This window comes from Rhinatrema bivittatum, chromosome 10 (assembly GCF_901001135.1).
Source record: "Rhinatrema bivittatum chromosome 10, aRhiBiv1.1, whole genome shotgun sequence".
Taxonomy (NCBI): Eukaryota; Metazoa; Chordata; class Amphibia; order Gymnophiona; family Rhinatrematidae; genus Rhinatrema; species Rhinatrema bivittatum.
In genome coordinates, this window is record NC_042624.1 from 122,735,762 (window position 1) to 122,760,713 (window position 24,952).

Sequence of the window (24,952 nt, forward strand, 5' to 3'; positions counted from 1 at the left end):
GAAGTCAATAAACCGTGCAAAGATTCTCCCCGAGGGGATGTTTGTTAATCAGGGTCTGTGGTCAGTGGTTCTGTGTTTTGGAGGAGCCTTTTGTGCAGATCTTTGCTAATGTTACTGTCTGGGTTGCTGGCGGATTTAACCCCTCTGGCCGGAAGGTAGAATCAGGTTAAAGAGTTTTGCTGGTGCTTCCTGGATTTAGTAAGGCAAGGAGGCCACATGTGCTATAAGCGTCAGGAGACCTTCCTTGATTTTCTCTACTCTTATCGGGTATCTTTGATTGCCCTTTCTCTTGGGTGAGCTCTTCAGAGGGCCTGCAGGTGCTGAGTCCAGGTTTTACCCTTTGTCCCGGAAGGAATCATGGCCTCTGCTGGTTTAGACAGATTTTTCTGCATGTATTCTGGTTTTTTCCATTTTAGGTTTGTTTGCTAATGTCTAAGCTTATGAAAACCGGTGCTGTGTAAAATCTTCTCTGAGGGGCTCTCTGTTGGAGAATTGTCTTAAATATTTATATTCCTCAGCAGACTGGGCTGTTTTGGAAGTGTTTTCTTTGATCTGATTTTTAACTACTGATTTGGTGATTAACATTTCCCTTCCTGCTTTGTGGAAAAGTGCCTTTATATCTATTGCTGCTGGGTCCTGGGCCCTGCACATATTATAATCCTATGAACGCCAGCTCTCAGGCACAATGCACACATCAAGGAGAGGACAGGCCGAGATCATTCCCATCCTACCCTGCTTCAAGTGGAGAGAGAAAGCGGACAGAGTGACAGCAGAACATTTTGGATTTCATATGTTCCTCTTCTTTTTTAACCACTTTGTGCATTACTCTGGCAGCCCATAAAGTTTCCTGAAGGAGAGAGAGATGGAAGAAAGGAGACAGACAGAGGAGGTGAAACGGCAGGGGAAGGAGAGAGTAAAGGAGCGTTTGTAATTAGTGTTAATGTGAAAGAGTGTAATACGATCCAGACTTCAAAGAGCACTGAGGAAGACTTAAATTCCAGGGCACTAATTACCCAAGCATTAACGAGGAAAGACAGAGTAACATTAAAGATCTCGTGGATGATCTGAGAATGAGCAAAGCTCTTGGTGATCTTGGTGTGTATAACTCAATGACAGCGAGGTTGGAGGGGTCTGGGAGGTGCTGGTGTCTTTCTCCCTTCCTCCCTGCACCGTGATTCTCACTTCTCTCTTCTCCATTGTTGCCCCTGAAATGTCCTGTTTGAAGTGCATTGGGTGGCTCCATGCAGGTTACCCCCATGTTTCTGTTAAGGGTAATAACTGCCGCTCCGTGCAGGTTACCCCCATGTTTCTGTTAAGGGTAATAACTGCCGCTCCGTGCAGGTTACCCCCATGTTTCTGTTAAGGGGAGTAACTGCCGCTCCCTGCAGGTTACCCCCATGTTTCTGTTAAGGGCAGTAACTGCCGCTCCGTGCAGGTTACCCTCACGTTTCTGTTAAGGGTAGTAACTGCCACTCCGTGCAGGTTACCCCCATGTTTCTGTTAAGGGGAGTAACTGCTGCCTCATGCAGGTTACCCCCATGCCTTCTGTTAAGGGCAGTAACTGCCGCTCCCTGCAGGTTACCCCCATGTTTCTGTTAAGGGCAGTAACTGCCGCTCCGTGCAGGTTACCCCCATGTTTCTGTTAAGGGCAGTAACTGCTGCCTCATGCAGGTTACCCCCATGCCTTCTGTTAAGGGCAGTAACTGCCGCTCCATGCAGGTTACCCTCACGTTTCTGTTAAGGGTAGTAACTGCCGCTCCGTGCAGGTTACCCCCATGTTTCTGTTAAGGGCAGTAACTGCCGCTCCATGCAGGTTACCCCATGTTTCTGTTAAGGGTAGTGAGTGCCGCTCCGTGCAGGTTACCCCCGTGTTTCTGTTAAGGGCAGTAACTGCCGCGCCGTGCAGGTTACCCCCATGTTTCTGTTAAGGGCAGTAACTGCCGCTCCGTGCAGGTTACCCCCATGTTTCTGTTAAGGGTAGTAACTGCCGCTCCGTGCAGGTTACCCCATGTTTCTGTTAAGGGTAGTGACTGCCGCTCCGTGCAGGTTACCCCCATGTTTCTGTTAAGGGCAGTAACTGCCCCTCCGTGCAGGTTACCCCCCCATGTTTCTGTTAAGGGCAGTAACTGCCGCTCCGTGCAGGTTACCCCCATGTTTCTGTTAAGGGTAGTAACTGCCGCTCCGTGCAGGTTATCCCCATGTTTCTGTTAAGGGTAGTAACTGCCGCTCCGTGCAGGTTATCCCCATGTTTCTGTTAAGGGTAGTAACTGCCGCTCCGTGCAGGTTATCCCCATGTTTCTGTTAAGGGTAGTAACTGCCGCTCCGTGCAGGTTATCCCCATGTTTCTGTTAAGGGTAGTAACTGCCGCTCCGTGCAGGTTATCCCCATGTTTCTGTTAAGGGTAGTAACTGCCGCTCCGTGCAGGTTACCCTCATGTTTCTGTTAAGGGTAGTAACTGCCGCTCCGTGCAGGTTATCCCCATGTTTCTGTTAAGGGTAGTAACTGCCGCTCCGTGCAGGTTATCCCCATGTTTCTGTTAAGGGTAGTAACTGCCGCTCCGTGCAGGTTATCCCCATGTTTCTGTTAAGGGTAGTAACTGCCGCTCCGTGCAGGTTACCCCCATGTTTCTGTTAAGGGCAGTGACTGCCGCTCCGTGCAGGTTACCCCCATGTTTCTGTTAAGGGCAGTAACTGCCGCTCCGTGCAGGTTACCCCCATGTTTCTGTTAAGGGTAGTAACTGCCGCTCCGTGCAGGTTACCCCATGTTTCTGTTAAGGGCAGTGACTGCCGCTCCGTGCAGGTTACCCCCATGTTTCTGTTAAGGGCAGTGACTGCCGCTCCGTGCAGGTTACCCCCATGTTTCTGTTAAGGGCAGTAACTGCCCCTCCGTGCAGGTTACCCCCGTGTTTCTGTTAAGGGCAGTAACTGCCGCTCCGTGCAGGTTACCCCCATGTTTCTGTTAAGGGTAGTAACTGCCGCTCCGTGCAGGTTACCCCCATGTTTCTGTTAAGGGTAGTAACTGCCGCTCCCTGCAGGTTACCCCCGTGTTTCTGTTAAGGGTAGTAACTGCTAGGGATGTGAATCGTTTTTATAATGAATTGAAATATCGTACGATATTTCTTAATTCATTATATATTGGGTAAAACATGAAACGAACACTTTTCCCCCTGAATTTTCGTGAATATCGTTTTTTGGGTTAGTGCGCGCTAACTGGATTTTCCCGCGGCCACACGAACCCGAAAGCGCAAACGATGGGGCACCCGATGCACATCCCTAATAACTGCCGCTCCCTGCAGATTACTCCAGTGTTTTGTTTCCATCTTTGTGATAATACCTCCTTGCCGTTTAAGATTGTGACTCCTATTTTTACAGTTTCCTTTCAGATGGAAAAGGTTTAATTGTGCATTACTACCTCTCAGGTATTTAAATATCTGCATCATACCCTCCTCTTTCCTCTCCTCCAGGGTCAGGAGGTCTCACCTTAAAATGTCTTTTGCTGCAAATCCCCCACCGTTTTGGTCGCCCGTCCCTGGTCCGCTTACAGCCTGTCCCTATCCTTTCTGAGTTATGGGCTCCAGGTGAGGCTTCACCCAGACCTGTACAGGGCATGGCCACCTCCTTTTTCCTGCTGGTTATGCCTCTCTCTGTGCAGTGTAGCATTCGTTTGGCCTTAGCCATCGCCTGGACAGATTGCTCTGCAGCCTTCAGATCATCTGACACTATAACCCTGAGGTCTCCTGCCCAGTCCGAGCACATCAGCAAATACTCCTACTCCATTCTCACCCTCCAGCATTGCGTACCAGCTCCTTTGGATTCATACATCTCAAACGCATGACCCTGTAACTTTTTTTGCATCAAATTTTAGCTGCCAAAGCCTTTGACCAATCTCCAAGATTTTTTAGGTCTCTTTGCCTTCTGTCTGCTCCCTCAGGTGGGTCCACTCTGTTGTACATCTTTCTATCATCCACAAATAAACAAACCTATCCTTTTACCCCTTCTGCAGTATTGCTGAGAGAGACTAACCTTGCTGTCTCAGCGAGAGGGCTGGTATCCCTCGCTGCCTGGTATGAGGTTTACGCCCAGGGCTATGCGGATTCATCAAGGTTTCTCCCCACAGACACAGAACACGAGAAGACCCTTGGTCTCCCATGGAGCTCCAGTGTGGTCCTTCAGAGCAGGCAGAGGTGATCTAGGAGGCGTGAGCATGCATGCCGATGGTACAGGCTGTAATGCTCCCTTTTACATGGACCCGTGATAGCACAACTTTCAGATGCAATGCAGGTGTGGAGCTTGTGCTTGCCTTAGTGAGAATTTATCACCTTATTTGTGTGCAAACTGCAGCTACCCAAGCTTAACACTCCCAAAACTTCAAAGCAGTAAAACGTAAGAACAGAAACCGTGTCCTCGGGGTACAGGGATGGACAGACAGACCCGGATCTCAGGGTGGGCGGGCGATGGAATGGTAACCTCGGCCCGGGTCTTGGGGTTGGTTTGGGTCAGAACAGAACCGACACGTTACAGTGCCCTGCGGACCCTGCGGCTTACGTTGTATCGCAATAGCAGCCCTGAGCTACGCCGGAGCTAGGAGTGGGAAGCAGAGGGAAAGCAGGGCTGTGTGGGACTTGTCCAAGAACAACAAGCTTCAGAGTGCAGGCTGTAATTACCCAGGCCTGAAATAATTACACCTCCTCCATCTGGACCACCCAAGCTGCCTTTAACCGATTCACCAGCTGAGCACAGCAACTCCCCGCAGAACCTCCTTAAAGACACAAAGACTCTGCCAGGGCGGAGGAGAGTCCTCCCGACCCAGCTCAGATTTAAATCTCTAGCAAACATCCCTGACACAGGGGCCCAGGCCCTGCCTCCCGCTGCCAGTCTTATTCCTCATTCTCCTTCCTGTGCACATTCTCCACAACAGATGAATGGTGTGCAGTTCTCCTCGGCACGTTCACGATGGGATGGGTCCCTTCCTTGCTGTACAGAGGGTTTTGGTCACCTCGGAGCCAGTTCCTTTATCTTTAATTACATTGCGTTAGGCCTGGCAGTTTCCTGCTGCTGGATCAGAACCAATCTCTGCCGGTGCACGACACCATCAGCCTTCATTCGCCGCTTTTCCAGGCATTTCCCCGTTATTCACCGCCCTCCCAGCCCTGTCACAATAACGACAGTCCTCAGCAAGAGAGCACAGACAGTGCCTCATTTCTCAGTCCAATGGCAGCGTTATGCCTGCAACCCCAGTTTTTCAGGATCACCTCTGCCAGTCTTGCTTTATTGTATTTACTTCCAGATTTATATCCCGCTCAATCCTGGGTGCTCAGCGGCTTACAAACTGACATACATAAAAATTAAAATCCGAAACATTTAAAAAAAACATACATTAAAACGATAAAAATGAATAAAAATAATTACAAAAAGAAAAATAGCACACATAATTGGTTCTGCAGATTAGAATGGCTTCATGGCTGCAAAGAGTCAACGCCGATCGGGTGTTGTACCCCTGCTGAAACTGGGGCGCGTTTATGTGCTTCCTGAATGTAAGGCAGCAGTCGATTTTATCAATGTCATCAGCCAAGCTGTTCCCTAAGAGGAGTCCTGCCACAGAAAAGGTTCGTCCTCTGCTTCTGGCTGGCCGTGCTACTTCCAATAATTACATCGGTCATGGATTTTTGGCAGAGAGCTAACTCAGGTGGAAGCATCACTGCCCCCGCAGGAGACGGGGATACGAGCAGCAGGGCGATGTGATCGCACAGTCTGGTGCCAGCGTTGCGCCTGTGCTTCCTCAGGGTCGCCTTTCGCTAATACTTAAGATTTGCGAGCGGAGGGGGAGGCCCTCTCCGTGTTTGGGCCTTCGTTTCATCGGGGAAGCGGAATGGAAAGTGTTAGGCTCCCCGGCAAATCTTCGGCCTTGCGCCCCCCACCTCCTCAGCGAGGTCGTGAAAACGGACGGCCGTATCTACGTCTCTGGTGGGTGCCACCGGCACCCGGTGCATGGATTTCACCGGCTTCCGACCTCCCGCTCCAGGAGAGCACCGTCAGGCTAAGTGTGAGACGCACAGGACCGTTTCTGTGCAGTCAGAAAGCTCCCGGGTACATTTGCCGTTCGTTGTTTTCAGAATTGGAAACATGCAGCCAAATCCTTCCAAGGCTATGAAATGCGAAGGTGTTTCCGGGAAACCGCAGCTCAGACGCAAACATCCAGGCCGCATCAAGCGAGCACCGCTACTACTCAGTTCCTCTGGCAGCGTGCACAGAACTGAGAAATGCTAATTAAACATTTATTTCCAAATGCGACAAGGACCAGCAACAGAGGGTCAGGATCCCCAGAGGGGCAACCTATAGCAGCTTCCTGCCGAGGATCATCCTGACCTTAGCTGCTGGATGATGTGATCCATTCCTTCATTCATCCTACCCAGAACTCGTTCAAACGTGCAGGAGGCGGGATTTTATTCTTGCACATGAAACGCAATGCTCACTTTATTTCGCTTGGTAGATGAAATTGGCAATAACAAAGGTTTCATTGCCCTCGCTGACTTACCTAAACTGACTCCTCTGCCATCTGTAATGTATTAAATACACTGCAACATGCTGCTGGCTCCATGCAGAGGGAATATGATGCTGGGGCTAATATGTTTAGCCAAATACGCAGTGCTGCAGCTTCATTTAAGCAAATAATCACAGTCACTGCAGGGCACACTGCACACATCTGTGCAAAAACTGCAAAGCACTGGACTTGGTGTTAGAGGTGAATCCATCTCATCGCGCAGCCCTCACATTGAAAGAAAAACGTAACCCCGGAGAGTGCAGTGAAATCCATCGGAGGTAAGTACAGTGTCCTCTGCAACGTAACGACACAGATCGAGCAGTCACACGAGGAACGTGCTCCAAAAACTTGTGGCAGTCTCCTCTGCCACTGAAAAGTTATCCAAAACGCTGCAAGCAGGCAACGCAACGCTACAGGACGTTCAGAAAGCAGCGACACTACCCCAGCAGGGGCTTCCTCTGCAGCAGCAGTAACACAGAAACGACGGCAGAAAAGGACCAAATGATCCACCGAGTCTGCCCAGCAAGCTTTTGCCAGTATCTGCTTACCCCCACGATTATCAGTTTACCAGACCATAAATGTCAGGGCCCGCGGATGCTGTTTGAATCCACTTTTCTCTAACTCCTGCCGTGAAAGCAGAGAGCAGTGTTGGAGCTGCAGCAAAGTATCAGGCAAACGAGCCGATACAGTAAAAGTCGCCCGCTCTCCCGGCGCGCGCACAGGCCACTCTAATGTGCGCACGATTTAGTATCGGCCCGCATGCAAATGAGGGCCCGCGGTAAAAAGAGGCACTAGGGACACTAGTGCGTCCCTCGCGCCTCTTTATTGACAGGAGCGGCGGCTGTCAGCGGGTTTGACAGCAGACGCTCAATTTTGCCGGCGTTGATTCTCAAAACCGCTGACAGCCACGGGTTCGGAAACCGGACGCAGGCTAAATTGAGCGTCCGTCTTCCAACCCGCGGGCCGCCGGCCGATTAAAAATTTTTTTTTTAAATTTTTAATTATTTTTAACTTTTGGGGCCTCCGACTTAATATCGCCATGATATTAAGTCGGAGGGTGCACAGAAAAGCAGTTTTTACTGCTTTTCTGTGCATTTTCCCGGTGCCGGCAGAAATTAACGCCGACCTTTGGGCAGGTGCTAATTTCTGAGAGTAAAATGTGTGGCTTGGCTGCACATTTTACTTATTGAATCGCGCAGGAATAACTAATAGCGCCCGCAACATGCATTTGCATGTTGCGGGCGCTATTAGTTTCGGGGGGGTTGGAAGCACGTTTTCGACGCACTATTACCCCTTACTGAATAAGGGGTAAAGCTAGCGCATCGAAAACACGCGTCCAAACGCGGGTTAAGAGTGCACTCGGGGAGTGCACTGTACTGTATCGGCCTGTTAGTGATTAAGGGTAGTAAGCACCGCATCAGTTAGTTACTCCCATGTTTATTTGTTCCCCAAACCATAAAAGTCATGGCCCTTGTTGGTTGCTGTCTGAATCCAATTCCCCTTTTCCCTCTACCATTGAAGCAGAGAGCAATGATGGAGTTGCATGAAGCCTTGATACTGTTGTTTATTAAGGGCAGTAACCGCCACACCAGCAAGTTACCCCCATGCCCTCTTCATTCCCATCCTCTAGCCTTTAGGGATCCACAGTATTCATCTCATGCCCCTTTGAATTCTTTGACTTTTAATCTTCACCACCTCCTCTGGAAGGGCACAGTAGGTATTCACCACCCTCTCCTTGAAGAAATATTTCCTGACGTTGGTTCTGATTCGTCCTCCCTGGACTTTCATTTTAGGATTCTTAGTTCTATTGATTTCTTTCCAATGGAAAAGGTTTGACGATTGTGCATCATTAAAACCTTTCAGGTATGTGAAGGTCTGTATCCTATCTCCCCTGCACCTCCTCTCTTCCAGGGTGAACATATTCACATCCTTCAGCCTCTCATAAGTCTTCTGATACAGAGCCCACACACCCTTCTCTGGTCACCCTTCTCTGGACCCTCTTATCCTGTCTCTGTCTCTTTTGAGATACGGGCTCCAGAACTGAACACAGTACTTAAGATGAGGCCTCACCAAGGCCCTGTACAAGGGCATTACCACTTCCTGGTTATTCCTCTCTCTATGCAGCCCAGCATTCTTTTAGCTTTAGCTATCGCCTTGTCACATTGCTACACCGTATTCAGATAGCCAGACACTAGTTCCCCAAGGTCCCTCTCCCAGTCCATGCATATTAGACTTCCACCCCCATCACATACAGCTCTTTTGGATGACCGCACCCCAGATGCAGGACTCTGCACTTCTTGGCACTGAATCCCAGCTGCCAAATCTTCCAGCACTCTTCCAGCTTCCTTAAATCACTTTTCATTCTCTTTACTCCTCAGGCATGTTCACTCTGTTGCAGATCTTAGCATGATTTTGACATGACAAAGGCTGCCACAGATCTGACAGGTGCACCAGAGACCCCCAAAAAGGCTGAATGGGGGAGAAGCCGGCCACACCTTTCAGAGTGCAGCAGCCTCACTGAGGTTTCCAAGAAAACGGACCTGAAGAAGCTTCTGCTCACTGCAGACAAAGGAGACAGTGTCACTTCTGCTCCCAGGACTTTGGAATTACATGGGCATGCCCAGCTGAAAGTGGTGCCAGATACAGTAAGAGTTTGAAACGATCCCACAATGGTAACAACCATTAGATCAATCTTAGATGCCTGTGGCAGACACTACTGCCTCACTGGTACAAACAACAAAGTCTGTGCACCACAAGACAGCAGAGATGCACAATGAGTTTGCACCACAAAATAATCCCAGAAGGAAGACGATGCTGAGCCAGAATGACCCTGTGACTGTGTCCTCCCAGCGTGGCTAGGGGAATTACTTGTAGAATTTGGGATACTGGAGACAAGGAGGTGGATGTTGTATCAACAAGTTTGAATAGTTTTGTGTCGTCTGCACATTTGATGGCCTCACTCTCTGCTTCCTTTACCAGATCATTAATGAACATCGCTCCCACGGTAATGCCAATATCACTGGAGAGGGTCGTTTATCCAGCCAGAAGGTGTGCTGGCCGGCAAGGAGCCCACGTGTGCTCGTACGCATGTGATCCCCTCTGGGCATATTCACAACTGCATCAAGCCAAACTTCTCAATACTAAATATGCTGGAAACGTTATATCCATGTCAGAAAGAAAACCAGGACCCCCACATACAACCAAGCCGAATGTATAACAATCCCTATGCAGAGCTGCAGTCTAAGCAGGGAATTGAAGCGTGATCTATGTGATTCTCATGTGTACAAGCAGAGGTATAACCAGCAGATAATACCTCTCTACAGCGCTCTGCCATATCTTGGGGGATAGAGATGGGCCAGAAAAAGGCCACTAACACGGTGCAGGGTCCGGTCATAAGCCCAAATACTCAAGGGCCTAAATAGAGGAGCATGAAGGCAGGGAGAACCAAGAGAGAGATTCAACTTTTTCAGAGGAATGAATGACCTAGAAGAAGACCACACAGTATGAGGCTCCAAGGAGGAAGACTCAGGAGCAACATGAACTGTATCTTCACTGAAAAGACAGTGATGGAGGCCAAAACAGAAAGAGATTTCCAGAAAACCTGGGTAAGCAGAGAGGATACTCAGCTGTGGGGAGGAGTGAGGGGTAAGGTGTTCCCTCCTATATCTGAGTAAATGTCCCCGGGGGGCACCATTAGCTGGGTCAGTTTGCAGAGTGCGTGCGCTATTAAACGCCCCGCTCCCGCCCTGGCCGCCCACACACACGGCCAGTGCACAGCACACAAACATTTTCAGTGTATGTGGTTTTCGCTGGCTGATTCTCAAAACGATACCACTCGGGTACTTCCTCTTTGAAATTAGCTAGAAAGCACGGTAAGAGCTCCCACACATTCTCCGTTAATCTTTAGCCAAAGGAAAAGTCTCTTGCCCTCGCGCATCATCTACCCGCCTAAAAGCAAGGCTCTTCTACCTACTGCCCCCCTGGCAGCGCCGCCCAGCCTCTACCAATTACAACCATCCTTACTGACATTCCGCAAGATTACCTCAGCCACTCGCTGCCTCTGATTGGTCGGCACAGACTACGTTGTCACGATGACATCACTGGTCCCGTGCCACGTGCAGGGAGTCTGTGTGAGCTACTGGTGGCCTGGGGCTGGGGGACCAGGAGACTCCCCTTCCTGCCGCGCTCTGGGGCAGTTTCAGAGGGGCAGACAAGGCGTTGTCATGTCAGGGTATTAGCGAAGCACAAATCTTGTTACCAGGCTCAGCTTTTGCAAATATAGGCGGCCATGGAGGGAGGTGGCACATTTCTATGTATGTTTAGGGTGTACCAATTATTATTGATTAACCAGGTTTGTCAGGAATTTTCTCTTAGGGGTATTTATATAAAAAAAAAAAAAGAAAGAAAGAAAAATTCACCATCATTTATTTATTTCATGCTTTTCCAACCATAGAGTTCAAAGCGTGACACAGGAGAAAAAGGATTTTACTGTGTGTATCGGGTAGAGCGGTCCACAGAGATGAGAAGTCTAGTTTACAGGTTTGCACAAGAGTAAATGTCATGATAGCGTGAATTAATAAAGGTACGACTGCAAGAAGAGAATAGACAGTGCAACAGATGTAGAATAAGCAGCAGGTGGAGGTGACACGGGTGGGCCTGCAGTAGTACAGCAGATGCTTTATAAACACCCAAAAGGTGCATATTTTCAGCAGACTGGCAATGGCAATGGCTAGAGCCCTAACACGAGTGGCATTTAAATGAGCAGCTTTAACTCAAGGAGCTGTTAAAAAAACATTTGTTGGCTGCAGATATTTCTCTCTGCAGTCTGTAGCTTTGCAATTTAGCCCCAACCCAGTCTTTCTGCCCCCATCAACCTATCTATGCGCTAGGCATCGGATTTGAAACTTAATCCTAGCTTCTACAGTAAAGGTGACAAAGGGCAGGCAGGATATTGTATCTTCCAACCCCACAGAACACCCTAGCAGCCGAAGTTTGGAGCAGTTGTAAAGGATGAATCACATTATTTGGCAAACCCAAGCATTGTGAATTACAATAATCCACTTTATTTAAAACCATGGTTTGTAAAACTAATCTAAAATCATTACTTTCCAAATAGGGTTTCAAACGGTGGAGTAGCCATGGTCTAAAATGCCCCTTTTTTACTGGATTCAAAACATGTTCCTTCATCAACAGTCGCCCAAATCACTCACCCCCTGGGATAACTTGACATCAACAGCATCTCACTGAAAAGTTAGACATTCCCCACCCTCAATTCATTTTTATTTAAGATCAGTATTTCAGTTTTACTCAGATTTAAAGATAAAAAATTGTGATTCTACCAGGTTTTAATTACCTGAATGCAGGATTTCAATTTGTCTAAAGCTTCCTCCAATGATCCCTTTATCGGAAAGCAAAATTGAATGTCATTTGCAAACAGCCTAAACTCTACTCCTACGTCTTGGAAAGCCTTGCACAGGGGGGCAGCCGAGATATTAAACAGGGTGGCAGACAGGGCCTCTGCAGCTCTCTATCCAGCAAAAATGATTTGAGGACGCCTCTGTGAAAGAAAAGCTGAAAACCATTTCATAACTAGCCCAGCTGTACCCAATTCAGATAGTCCATACAGCAACGATTTATGGGCTATTGTATGGAATGCGCTGATATATTCAGAACTGAATCAGTCAGGGACAAGAATAGTAACTCTGTGCTGTGCTCCTTCCTGAATCCATACTGATTCAAATTTACTAACGGATTATCTTCTAAAAACTCATCAAGCTCTTTATGAACAACCTTTTCCAAAATGTTGGCCAGTGTAGATATAGGACCATAATTTGTCATAGTTACAGGGTCCACTTTCTCATTTTTTTTTTAACAGTGATCTCAGCGTTGCCTTCCTTAACTGTTCAGGCACTATACCCAGCTAAGATTACCCAAGCAAGGCTCCCACTAATCAGGGCCAGTGATTTTATTTGTTTTATGAGGAATGGTGGTTCTGTTTTTCCATTATTAATACACAGAGTCTGGCTTCTTGGGGTTTCCTTTCAGTTTTTGTCTAATTTGTGCTCCTTTATTTTGTATTCTGTATGTGGTGAGGGTCTATCTCTGCTCTGTGTGTGTGACCATGATGAGAGATTCTGCTATCATATAGTGTCTATAGAGATCTATAGCAATCGGGTTTGTTTGTTTCCTCAGTAGCTGGTGTATTGGTATTCCTACCTCATTCTCGATCTTGCCCGCTGACTGTGCGGTTTTCTGGGTCGCGAGCAGGTTGGGCACTGCTTGCGGCCGCCAAATCTCCACTCCTCTTTTCCATCGCTTGCGGCTCCATATGGCCGCAAGCGACTGGGTGAAATTTCCTCTCTCTCTGCTGGGCCTTGGATTGGGTTGGTTTGGGACTGTGAAATTTCGTCTCTCTTGCCGGTCCGAAGGAGGGTGCTTTGTTGCGCTCCCTGCCTCCGATCGCCGGCTGCTGGGGCTTCCTGGCGCCGGGCGCTCAGGGCAGCGGGGTCTGTAGGAGAACCATCCACTTCCTGGTACCTGTCATTTGAAATGACAGGCACCAGGAAGTGGTATACAGGATACAGTGGTACACAGCACCTATACAGCATCTATAGGCGCTGTATAGCGCCTATACAGTAAAATGGATTGCGCTTCACGGACGCTTCTTGGACGCGGCTTGCATTTGCATGCCATTTAAATACTGTATCGAGCAGTACATGATCCGAACTGTGCGTGCAGCAAACGCGGGTGCGCCCGGCACTGCCGCACTCTTTCTACCGCGTCCTTACTGTTTGGCTGGGTGACTGGAAAAGATACTCAGGCTCCTTTGTATGTGGACACCTAAATAAACTCCCACTTTTCACAGTCTCTCTCCTTACTTCCCTGGATTTTTCCAGGACTCCGGATATAAAGTTTACTGAGAAAGGAACTAAAAATCCCAGGGTGGCAATACTGTGCATATGCTAAGGCCCGTAGCCCAGGCCACTGTGCCCTCTCTCCTGTCAGTAGTCCGTGCAAACAGGAGGCCATCTGAGCATCTCCTTCACACACAAAACCACTGGTAAAAAGGAAGAGACCACAAGAGAGTGAAGGTGGGTTCTGGTATCTGCTTCTGGATTTCGGGCTGAGTAGACTTGGTTGGCCCTGGTGGAGACTGACAGAGGGCTGCAGCCATGGGCCACCTCCGGTGTTGTGGGGCAGGATTGGATGGATTAAGGAGGCTGTGAAAGGTCACCTGCTGCTCTGGAGGAAATCTGGCAGGGGGGGGGGTCCCCAGACGGCCATTTTTACCCGTCCCACTCAGTAGCGGCGGAGGAGAACAGAGGCGCGGCCCTGTCCCCGGCTAATTCCTGTCAGAACATGCGGCTTTCATTAATTGGGCTTTCCCTCATGAGCACTGCATGTGCACAGGCAGGAGGCGGGAAGCTGAGGGGCAGCCCCTGCTTCTTTTATAGAGAACCCTGGGGGGGGGGGGGGGTAATGGAAATAGAGCTTTCCCCCTCCCCTCGGGCCTGAGGGGGGGGGAGTAATGGAAATAGAGCTTTCCCCCTCCCCTCTTGGGCCTGAGGGGGGGGGAGTAATGGAAATAGAGCTTTCCCCCTCCCCTCTTGGGCCTGGGGGGGGGGGAGTAATGGAAATAGAGCTTTCCCCCTCCCCTCTTGGGCCTGAGGGGGGGGAGTAATGTAAATAGAGCTTTCCCCCTCCCCTCTTGGGCCTGAGGGGGGGGAGTAATGGAAATAGAGCTTTCCCCCTCCCCTCTTGGGCCTGAGGGGGGGGAGTAATGGAAATAGAGCTTTCCCCCTCCCCTCTTGGGCCTGAGGGGGGGGGGAGTAATGGAAATAGAGCTTTCCCCCTCCCCTCTTGGGCCTGAGGGGGGGGGGAGTAATGGAAATAGAGCTTTCCCCCTCCCCTCTTGGGCCTGAGGGGGGGGGAGTAATGGAAATAGAGCTTTCCCCCTCCCCTCTTGGGCCTGAGGGGGGGGGGGAGTAATGGAAATAGAGCTTTCCCCCTCCCCTCTTGGGCCTGAGGGGGGGGGGGAGTAATGGAAATAGAGCTTTCCCCCTCCCCTCTTGGGCCGGGGGGGGGGGAGCAGAGGGCTCCCATGAGCCCATCCTTTGTGCCTCTTCTGAAGGGCTTGGGGATGTTCTCCAACAAACAGGGGGGGGGCCTCCCCCTCCCTCCCCTGGACTGAAAAACAAAAGCAGGGCGCGGGCTCTTTCTTCTAAACAAACAGGCCTGGCCGCGGCTTTTGCTAAGGGAAGGCCCGGGTGCCCCGCCCCGGCAGGGGATAAGTCATAATCAGCCTGCGCTGAGGGGGGGGCAGGGTAATCCAGCACCGGGGTGAGGTCGCCCCCTGCCGCTTCCATCTGTGAGGTCGCCCCAGCCACCTCCGGGGCCCCCGCGGACTAACAGGAGGGGCCGGGGCCGCCCCGGCTGCGCCTTCGCTTCATGTTTCCTACCCGAGGGGGAGGAAGGCTCTCGGCGCTTGCTCACCGTCAGGGGCCTGCGTGTAACGAGGCCTAGGTCTAGGCCTCCGGGGCTGCTGGGCCCCGCAGCTGGCGCGCCGTTTCCATAGCAACAGGCAGCCAGCAGCGGGGCCCTCCAGTGTGCGTCAGGCGGCGGCTGGAAGGTAAGGGGGGAGGTCCAGAGCCAGAGGCTTTTTTTTTTTTGTTAAACCTACAATCTTTGTGCGCCAGTATTGGCGTTGCATTGCTGTGCATAGCACGAAGAAACTTTTCTGTGAGCAATGCTGCGAAGTATAGGAGCAGTCACTCAAACGCTGCTCAGCTGCGAGGGAACCATGCGGATAACTGTGGGGTGGGGGATGGGAGGCAGACCCCTAACCCCCTGCCTATGGGTGCGCAAAGTATAAACCTGGCCCTAAATTTAAATACACAGAGGAGAGGGGTGCGGTGGTGCGGACTCTCATCAGAACAGCACACAGCCTGCCCACCGACACCCGGAAAACAGGGCTACAGCTTATGGCAGGTCCTGACCTCTGCAGCTGTGTACCCCATCCTGGTATCGCACGCAATAAGGGACTTTTCGCGTGCGAGCGGCGTGGAAAATGATGCCCTTAATGACGGTATAGAAAAGCGGCGTGGAAAATGATGCCCTTAATGACAGTATAGAAAAGTTTTTAAATAAATAAATGTTATCCCCAAGTTTAAAACAGCCCCACACATATGTAAAACCCAATATCAATCCCCATTCATACACATTCACATTCATACATTGATTTATTTAGATTTTTATATTCCGCTTTTCGGCACTTCAAAGTATACATCAAAGCGGATTACATATATGACAACTTCCAAAAATATCCTCGGCACGTAGTTTCAAAGGCTCTTCTCCATCATTGAAACCCAAGATCGGGGTTTACTGAGATATCAGCAAGATTTATTGATTAAAATATTTCAAGCAGTGCAGAAGGGTTTGCTGGTTATGAACCATGGAGAAGAGCCTTTGAAACTACGAGCTGAGGATATTTGTGGAAGTTATCATACCTCTATGGTTTTATACGTATGAATGGGATGTGTGTAAGGTATGGAAGTTATCAGACCTATATGGTTTTATACGTATGAATGGGATGTGTGTAAGGTATGGAAGTTATCATACCTATATGGTTTTATACGTATGAATGGGATGTGTGTAAGGTATGGAAGTTATCAGACCTATATGGTTTTATACGTATGAATGGGATGTGTGTAAGGTATGGAAGTTATCATACTTATATGGTTTTATACGTATGAATGGGATGTGTGTAAGGTATGGAAGTTATCAGACCTATATGGTTTTATACGTATGAATGGGATGTGTGTAAGGTATGGAAGTTATCATACTTATATGGTTTTATACGTATGAATGAGATGTGTGTAAGGTATGGAAGTTATCATACTTATATGGTTTTATACGTATGAATGGGATGTGTGTAAGGTATGGAAGTTATCATACTTATATGGTTTTATACGTATGAATGAGATGTGTGTAAGGTATGGAAGTTATCATACTTATATGGTTTTATACGTATGAATGGGAAGTGTGTAAGGTATGGAAGTTATCATACTTATATGGTTTTATACGTATGAATGAGATGTGTGTAAGGTATGGAAGTTATCATACCTATATGGTTTTATACGTATGAATGGGAAGTGTGTAAGGTATGGAAGTTATCATACTTATATGGTTTTATACGTATGAATGGGATGTGTGTAAGGTATGGAAGTTATCATACTTATATGGTTTTATACGTATGAATGGGATGTGTGTAAGGTATGGAAGTTATCATACTTATATGGTTTTATACGTGTGAATGGGATGTGTGTAAGGTATGGAAGTTATCATACTTATATGGTTTTATACGTATGAATGGGATGTGTGTAAGGTATGGAAGTTATCATACTTATATGGTTTTATACGTATGAATGAGATGTGTGTAAGGTATGGAAGTTATCAGACCTATATGGTTTTATACGTATGAATGGGATGTGTGTAAGGTATGGAAGTGTATGAATGTGTATGAATGGGATGTGTGTAAGGTATGGAAGTTATCATACTTATATGGTTTTATACGTGTGAATGAGATGTGTGTAAGGTATGGAAGTTATCATACTTATATGGTTTTATACGTGTGAATGAGATGTGTTTAAGGTATGGAAGTTATCATACTTATATGGTTTTATACGTATGAATGGGATGTGTGTAAGGTATGGAAGTTATCATACTTATATGGTTTTATACGTATGAATGGGATGTGTGTAAGGTATGGAAGTTATCATACTTATATGGTTTTATACGTATGAATGGGATGTGTGTAAGGTATGGAAGTTATCATACTTATATGGTTTTATACGTATGAATGGGATGTGTGTAAGGTATGGAAGTTATCATACTTATATGGTTTTATACGTATGAATGGGATGTGTGTCAGGTATGGAAGTTATCATACTTATATGGTTTTATACGTATGAATGGGATGTGTGTAAGGTATGGAAGTTATCATACTTATATGGTTTTATACGTGTGAATGAGATGTGTGTAAGGTATGGAAGTTATCATACTTATATGGTTTTATACGTGTGAATGAGATGTGTGTAAGGTATGGAAGTTATCATACTTATATGGTTTTATACGTATGAATGGGATGTGTGTAAGGTATGGAAGTTATCATACTTATATGGTTTTATACGTATGAATGGGATGTGTGTAAGGTATGGAAGTTATCATACTTATATGGTTTTATACGTATGAATGGGATGTGTGTAAGGTATGGAAGTTATCATACTTATATGGTTTTATACGTGTGAATGAGATGTGTTTAAGGTATGGAAGTTATCATACTTATATGGTTTTATACGTATGAATGGGATGTGTGTAAGGTATGGAAGTTATCATACTTATATGGTTTTATACGTATGAATGAGATGTGTGTAAGGTATGGAAGTTATCATACTTATATGGTTTTATACGTGTGAATGAGATGTGTGTAAGGTATGGAAGTTATCATACTTATATGGTTTTATACGTGTGAATGAGATGTGTTTAAGGTATGGAAGTTATCATACCTATATGGTTTTATACGTATGAATGGGATGTGTGTAAGGTATGGAAGTTATCATACTTATATGGTTTTATACGTATGAATGGGATGTGTGTAAGGTATGGAAGTTATCATACCTATATGGTTTTATACGTATGAATGGGATGTGTGTAAGGTATGGAAGTTATCATACTTATATGGTTTTATACGTATGAATGGGATGTGTGTAAGGTATGGAAGTTATCATACCTATATGGTTTTATACGTATGAATGGGATGTGTGTAAGGTATGGAAGTTATCATACTTATATGGTTTTATACGTATGAATGGGATGTGTGTAAGGTATGGAAGTTATCATACTTATATGGTTTTATACGTATGAATGAGATGTGTGTAAGGTATGGAAGTTATCATACTTATATGGTTTTATACGTATGAATGGGATGTGTGTAAGGTATGGAAGTTATCATACCTATATGGTTTTATACGTATGAATGGGATGTGTGTAAGGTATGGAAGTTATCATACTTATATGGTTTTATACGTATGAATGGGATGTGTGTAAGGTATGGAAGTTATCATACTTATATGGTTTTATACGTATGAATGGGATGTGTGTAAGGTATGGAAGTTATCATACTTATATGGTTTTATACGTGTGAATGAGATGTGTTTAAGGTACGACTGCTATTGGCTTTGGGTTTTACATATGTGTGGGGTTTTTTTAAACTTCTGAATAACATAAGTGATTGTTGAGGTTATACTGGGTTGAGGAGGTTGTATATTATTTTATGTGTAATTTAATCGTTTGGATAAAGACCAAAGAATTGATTTAGTTTTTCTGCTATGGTCTTGTCCTCCCTGAGTGTCTCTGTTACCCCTCGGTCATTTAGTGGTCCCGCTGATTCCCTCACAGGACTTCTAGCCTAATTGTAAACTCTGTTCTGATAATGTATGGCACATAGCCAAAGGGAGAAAATGCTTTTTTATAAGATTTGCGCAATGAACTTTATACAAACTGTATTATTACCTGTGCACACCATAACTTTTCATTGCAATGTCAAATGGACTTGATGCACAAGGGCTGCCAATAATGACTAACACTAATACCACAGTGACAAAAATGTATTGCTCCAGAAATCCGTTCTTCACCAAGCATAAACAGTGATCAAAGAATTTCACAATAAGGTAATTGAGTAAGTGATCACTGCAGTGTGTGTGAAATATAGATTTCAGTGGCCTAATGAAGGATTAAATCATTAAAACTAAGCTGATTTAGACTGATTAAAGCTGTAAAGAAAACTGGCTTACGCTGACCAAAACTGCTATAAAGACTTACTGAAGCCAGAGCTGTCCTTCTGAATGATTTGATTGCTGGGCACCCCATGCCAGTATCCCCAGCTTCAGGAATGAACCTGATTGGCTTGTCTTGATTAATTTTATATTGCAAAGTGACTGCTGAAATCTCTGGTCCATGTGCATTTAGCCTGGATTTGTCAGTAGGCCCACTAGGCCTGTGGCTAGAGGGTCAGCAGGTTGGCTGAACTGTTTACTGTCTTCTCACCTCCTCCCTCTATTCCCGGTCCACTCCTCCTCCTTTACTATCCCTGAGATCTCCTCCTTCTACTGAAACTTGAGATTCCTTGTGCTTACCCAGGAAAAGGAAAATAAACTCTACAGACAGAGAAAAGGTTTATAACGCAGGATAAAAGATGGAAATGTTTGCCAATGTATTTCAAAAATTTCAAAAACGTTTGCACAGAATTTATCCTTGAGCTGACACAGAAAACTATGGGGCTGTGCCTTGGACCTACTCCCTGTTTATTGACTTAGTGGTTGGGGGGACAGCACCACCAGGGCCTAGGGGCAACAAAATCCTAAATCTGTCACTGCAGCCAGTTGATGCTGTTTTAATCCAAAACTTCCTGCGAGCTAACACCCTAGAACCTCGCTGTTCCTGGGACAGACCCTACCAAGTTCTGCTTCCACCATCGACAGATGTGAAAGTAAAGGGAAGGGAACATGCAACCCTGCAACAGGCTGAGAAGCAGACAACAGCATTCACAAGGATGAGAAGCAAGCGAGTAAGTGAGGCAAGGAATTTGGGCATAATAATTCCCCTGCTCAGCCTGTTGCTGAGTTTGCTGGCCATGGACAGCATCCCACTATAGCATTCCTTTTCTTATTATTATTCTCATCCATGAGCCTTATGGCGAAGGCACACTGATTCAGAAAAGAGCCGTGGGCCCCGAATTCTATGGTCTGGGATACTGATACCCAGACCTAAGGGAAAAAGCACAGGACTGCTTCTGCAGCAAAGTCCCAAAGGAAACGAAGAAAGCTTGCAGGGGATAACCTGCACGGAGCGGCAGTTACTGCCCTTAACAGAAACATGGGAGTAACCTGCACGGAGCGGCAGTTACTGCCCTTAACAGAAACATGGGGGTAACCTGCACGGAGCGACAGTTACTGCCCTTAACAGAAACATGGGGGTAACCTGCACGGAGCGACAGTTACTGCCCTTAACAGAAACATGGGGGTAACCTGCACGGAGCGGCAGTTACTGCCCTTAACAGAAACATGGGGGTAACCTGCACAGAGCGGCAGTTACTGCCCTTAACAGAAACATGGGGGTAACCTGCACGGAGCGGCAGTTACTACCTTTAACAGAAACATGGGGTAACCTGCACAGAGCGGCAATTACTGCCCTTAACAGAAACATGGGGTAACCTGCACAGAGCGGCAGTTACTGCCCTTAACAGAAACATGGGGGTAACCTGCACAGAGCGGCAGTTACTGCCCTTAACAAAAACATGGGGGTAACCTGCAGGGAGCGGCAGTTACTACCCTTAACAGAAACATGGGGTAACCTGCACGGAGCGACAGTTACTGCCCTTAACAGAAATATGGGTTAACCTGCACAGAGCGGCAGTTACTACCCTTAACAGAAACATGGGGTAACCTGCACGGAGCGACAGTTACTGCCCTTAACAGAAACATGGGTTAACCTGCACAGAGCGGCAGTTACTGCCCTTAACAGAAACATGGGGTAACCTGCACAGAGCGGCAGTTACTGCCCTTAACAGGAACATGGGGGTAACCTGCAGGGAGGGGCAGTTACTGCCCTTAACAGAAACATGGGGGTAACCTGCAGGGAGTGGCAGTTACTGCCCTTAACAGAAACATGGGGGTAACCTGCACGGAGCGGCAGTTACTACTCTTAACAGAAACATGGGGTAACCTGCACGGAGCGGCAGTTACTACTCTTAACAGAAACATGGGGTAACCTGCATGGAGCGGCAGTTACTACTCTTAACAGAAACATGGGGTAACCTGCAGGGAGCGGCAGTTACTGCCCTTAACAGAAACATGGGGGTAACCTGCAGGGAGGGGCAGTTACTGCCCTTAACAGAAACATGGGGGTAACCTGCAGGGAGCGGCAGTTAACTACTGCTTTTCTGTGTACCCTCTGACTTAATATCATAGCGATATTAAGTCGGAGGCCCCAAAAATAAAAAAAAAAATAAAAAATCTTTAAAAAAAAATTGGCCTGTGGGTTGGAAGTCGGATGCTCAATTTTGCCTGCGCCCGTTTTCCGAGCCCGTGGCTTTCAGCAGGTTCGACAACCGACGTTGGTAAAATTGAGGGTCGCCTGTCAGACCCGCTGACAGCCACTGCTTTTGACAATAAGGAGGCGCTAGGGTCGGCTTCCAGCCATTCCCGGGGCGCACTCATATTCAACCCCCACCATCTGAAAACAAGGCTCTTTTGGAAAGCTCCCCCCCCCCCCCTCCTGTTACCCCTCTCTGCCATGGTACATAGTAATTACATCAGAATATATTTACTGTTAGACAAGTTATTACGTAAAGCAAGTTTTCTTTATCTTTACTCGGGTAATCTGTTACACTGTACCATGTCACCGTAAGGCTCGCCTTTACACATCCCGTTGTATGTAAACCGGTGCGAAACTTCGAATCGAATATCGGTATAGAAAATACATAAGTAAGTAAATAAAACAGCCTGGGTCAGTCTGCTTGCAGCCTGCCAGGTCTGTAATCCCCCGGAGAGCTTTATCTGGGCAACACTTATGCGAGTACGTGCCACGGCGCGTCTGTGCACAGGGAGCGCGATTTGCCTGCTCGAAGCAGGGTACAAAAATGTGAATCATAACCCACAGAGGAGCCAATACAGAGTGAAATGCAACCTGCACAAGACTGAGCAGGGAACTGTGCTCCCAGCCCACATAACGCAGTCCAACCCTAATCATGCACTCAGCCCCAAGGACTCCCAGCCCAGTGCACTGCAAACATCCTTCACATCAGAAAGGCTGGATATTGGCCTCTTCCGCACCTTCCTCCCCCAAGCCACAGCTGCTGACTCTTCTATTAGCATCATCCTTTGTGGTCAGCCAGATCCTCCCAAGACCACCCACAGCTTATCCTGACCACCCATGAATCTGTCAGCACCCTCCCCGCTCTGACAGCTACCAGACCATCCTGGGTCTCTATCCACCCCAAAAGCACACACAAAATGCTACACAGTGAACACCCTCTCACTCAGTGCTCTGTACACACATACATACAGCGTAGTATATACCCCTTCACACACACCCATAGTATACACATCCAGGCACACACTCGTAGTATATACCCCCTCATACACCCCCACAGTATACACATCCAGGCACACACTCGTAGTATATACCCCCTCACACACCCCCATAGTATACACATCCAGGCACACACTCGTAGTACATACCCCCATAGTATACACATCCAGGCACACACTCATAGTATATACCCCCTCACACACCCCTATAGTATACGCATCCAGGCACACACTCGTAGTATGCACCCCCTCACATACCCCCATAGTATACACATCCAGGCACACACTCATAGTATATACCCCCTCACACACCCCCATAGTATACACATCCAGGCACACACAACGTAGTATACACCCCTTCACACACCCCCATAGTATACACATCCAGGCACACACTCGTAGTATATACCCCCTCACACACCCCCATAATATTCACATCCAGGCACACACTCATAGTATATACCCCCTCAAACACCCCCATAGTATACACATCCAGGCACACACTCATAGTATATACCCCCTCACACACCCCCATAGTATACACATCCAGGCACACCCTCGTAGTATATACCCCTTCACACACACCCATAGTATACACATCCAGGCACACACTCGTAGTATATACCCCCTCAAACACCCCCATAGTATACACATCCAGGCACACACTCATAGTATATACCCCCTCACACACCCCCATAGTATACACATCCAGGCACACACTCGTAGTATATACCCCTTCACACACACCCATAGTATACACATCCAGGCACACACTCATAGTATATACCCCCTCAAACACCCCCATAGTATACACATCCAGGCACACACTCATAGTATATACCCCCTCACACACCCCCATAGTATACACATCCAGGCACACACTCGTAGTATATACCCCTTCACACACACCCATAGTATACACATCCAGGCACACACTCGTAGTATATACCCCCTCAAACATCCCCATAGTATACACATCCAGGCACACACTCATAGTATATACCCCCTCACACACCCCCATAGTATACACATCCAGGCACACACTCGTAGTATATACCCCCTCACACACACCCATAATATTCACATCCAGGCACACACTCGTAGTATACACCCCCTCACACACCGCCATAATATTCACATCCAGGCACACACTCGTAGTATACACCCCCTCACACACCCCCATAGTATACACATCCAGGCACACACTCGTAGTATATACCCCCTCACACACCGCCATAGTATATGCCCCCTCACACACACCCATAGTATACACATCCAGGCACACACTCGTAGTATATACCCCCTCACACACCCCCATAGTATACACATCCAGGCACACACTCGTAGTATATACCCCCTCACACACCCCCTCACACACCCATATACTATGGGTGTGTGTATACTCACACACACCCATAGTATACACATCCAGGCACACACTCGTAGTATACACCCCCTCACACACCGCCATAGTATATGCCCCTCACACACACCCATAGTATACACATCCTGGCACACACTCATAGTATACACCCCCTCACACACTCCCATAGTATACACATCTAGGCACACACTCGTAGTATATACCCCTTCACACACACCCATAGTATACACCCCCTCTCACACCGCCATAGTATATGTCCCCTCACACACACCCATAGTATACACATCCTGGCACACACTTGTAGTATACACCCCCTCACACAGTGCTCTATACACAGATACACGCTTATAACACACAATCCCCTCACACAGTGCTGTATACACACATACAGCCATAGTATACACCCCTTCATACTCACCCATAGTATACACTCTACACATAGTATACACATCCTGACACACACTCATAGTATACACCTGCTCGCACGGTGCTCTGTGCACACATACATACAGCCGTAGTGTACACACCCTCACACATCCATAGTATACACCACACACACACACACACATACCCATAGTATACACCCCCTCATATAGTGCTATATACACACATACAGCCGTAGTATATACCCCTCACACACAGCTATTGTGTAAAACCCCGACATACTCATAATATACACACCCTCACACTGTGCTCTATATACAGATACATAAACTGTAGTATATATCCCCTCACTCACACCCATAGTATATACACACACCCTGACACACGCCCATAGTATGCACCTCTGTTCATACTGGTACACACCCATCTCACACAATGCCCTATACAGATATACATACAGTTGTAGTATATTCCCCCTAATACACACCTCTAGTGT

The 24,952-nt window shown here is 47.3% G+C and overlaps 1 protein-coding gene across 3 annotated transcripts in view; it reads right to left on the reverse strand.

Annotated features, from left to right (window-relative positions):
- Positions 1–24,952, reverse strand: part of PTCH2 (patched 2) — a 123,372-nt gene that overhangs the window by 77,893 nt on the left and 20,527 nt on the right. The window lies entirely within an intron of this gene.